General features: G+C 44.2%; 1 protein-coding gene across 1 annotated transcript in view; it reads right to left on the reverse strand.

Moving 5' to 3' along the window:
- LOC118432756 (subtilisin DY-like) overlaps window positions 1-2,586 on the reverse strand; it is a 7,439-nt gene that overhangs the window by 1,622 nt on the left and 3,231 nt on the right. The window lies entirely within an intron of this gene.

The following is a 2,586-nucleotide window of genomic DNA, read 5'->3' on the forward strand; positions in this document are numbered from 1 at the left end:
TGTCAATGCGAGGGTGATGTAATTTCAAACTCACCCCATGTGCTCGTCATGGTGACCAGGCATGGACGCCATCTTGCGGAGAATCTCCCGCATGACAGCTGTGTGGCAGACAGTAGTTCTCACAGGTCGACCACCTGGAAGGAAATATTCACAACATTTAATGACTGCAGCATGGACTGGACGTAGGATGATTTACACAATTACATGTCTACAGAGGCGGGCACGTGGATGCCTTACCTACAGTTTCAGCATAGGAGATGACCATGGCTGCGATTCCAGCGACCATTGGTGTTGCCTCTGATGTTCCTGACCTGAGTTGATCATCCAAGTATGAGGAGCTTGGAGCAGGTATATTTTCTCCAGGTGCAAGAAAGTCTATCTCACGTCCAGTCGGGGTGAAGGAAGACGGCTGGCCCAGATTGTTGCAGCTTCCCACACAGATCACGTCCCCAAATCTCGCGGGAAAGGCGATGTTGGTGAGTTTCTTTCTCCCATCGTTACTCGCGGCAGCAACGACCACTTTGCCGCGGCCCACCGCTTCGGAAACTGCTCGTCTTAAGTCGGAATCAAAGGACGCGCAGCCGAACGACATGGATATAATGTCAATGGGACAGTAGTTCTTGGGACCGGTCTCGTCATTCAACAGCCAATCAATAGCGTCAGCTGCCCATTTTAGTTGCCCGTTGCCTTGACCACTCATTACTTTACAGACTACCAAACGTACGAAAGGAGCGGTCCGGAGTAAGATACCGGCGCAGCCTGTCCCATGACCATTGTAGTCATAGCAGAGGTCACCCGCTTCGTTTGGCACGAAATTCTTCACAGCAACAATCTTATTGAGAAATTCGTTGTGACAAGCGAGAATCCCCGTGTCTAGGACAGCAACTGTGACACAGTGATGAGGGGGGCCAACCTCGGGGGATATCTTCTGTAGCGACTCAGATAGATTTAGCATGTTGTAAGGGTTCACTTCGTTTTTCGCATCAAATGGACTGACAGGTTCACTTACTCTGGAGTCAAAACAAGCGGACTTCGTGTCACAAGCCTTGGTTGCCTTATCCGTTGATTGCATTGACATGTTCTCTATTAATTGCATTGGCCAGTCACACATAGATGCTATTCCAAGGTTACTGCACATCATTACTTTGTTCCAGCCAAGGTAATCATCACTATGATGAGGGATGACTTCAACATTTGGAAAGTTTTCTAGCGACAGGCCTTGCGACGCCCTTAATTTCAACGTGCATTGAGAGCTAGGGTCAAAGTAACTGTCTATAGGAATATGCGCCGTTATCATCTTCCCAGAAGCAATGTAATCTCCGTTTGATCGGTGTACATCTCGTGCACGTGGTCCATCTGCATCCGATTTTGCAGAATTTAGGCGTAAATTCAAACAGAATCCAGTATCGCCATCTGGACTTGGCGGTGTACCGAATGGATAGAATTTGAGTTGTAAAGGTCGGTATACATCGAGTGCAGCGTATATATTCACACTACCTCCGTAGAGAAAGTGAATGTGGATGGGACGTTGTACGTCCATAGCATTGATCTGGGCACATATTATGTAGATTTGTTCAGGACTACCTGAATGTGGCAATACAATGTGATCAACAGTAACACGAGAGAGAATCTTTGAGATACAGTCTGCTGCTAACAAACATCTCGTCATCTCCTCCACTTCCTTATCCCCAATTTGTGGCAAATAGAGAGATACCAGTCCAACGTGAACGACGCCATCAGCCTCAAGTTTTTCAATCACTGCATTGGAGGTATTAATGAATGTGTTCCCTTTCTGTGTTGATGAATAGGAACGGTCTCCAATGCCATTAAGATCCAACACTTTCAACTTTTTAGCAAACTTCATAGGCATGTGCTTTATCCAATCAATGGTCCAAAATCTTTCCCTTTCTGTTGTGAACACTTCTATTTCAGGAAAGAGGTTCGCCATGAGTTCCGCTGTTATTTCACCGTAATGCACGTCAACAGGAACAGGAGAAACTGGAACAGGAAATCATAACAGAACAGGATATCAGTCCGTCAATAATTAATGTCTTGTATTGAAAGGTACAACTTTGTTCAATAGAGCCTGATCAAGATGAAAAAAAATAATTTCTACAAGGCACATAAGTAATAATTTAAAGTGTGTAATATAACTTTCAACCAAACAATTCTATACATTTTTCGTCTCTTGCAAACCAAACATGTTACTACTTGACAATTGGAAATAATTGCCAATTCGTAACTGACCATATTTACATTGTTGAATTACAGTGAGTACAAATTTTCAAAAAAGGTATGGACCTCCGTACCTTAAAACTCTCACGTTGTTCCAGATCCGTACGCGATACTTCCCCAGTGAACTACTAGAAAACAGCACCTAAAAGATAAGGAACGCCTCCATAAACCTTAACTGTACTGCAGGAAAACTAAGTGAAATGACTACTTGTGCACGGTCCAGACAGAGCGTTGATGAAAGATCACAGATCAAAATTAGATACGCCCATTTGAACTTTTCAACTTAAAAATTGGCAAATCATTTACACGAGTTCAGTAGTCCTTACATACTACCCTTGTATCGTGCCACGT

The sequence above is a fragment of the Branchiostoma floridae genome, chromosome 16 (genome assembly GCF_000003815.2).
Source record: "Branchiostoma floridae strain S238N-H82 chromosome 16, Bfl_VNyyK, whole genome shotgun sequence".
Lineage (NCBI taxonomy): Eukaryota > Metazoa > Chordata > Leptocardii > Amphioxiformes > Branchiostomatidae > Branchiostoma > Branchiostoma floridae.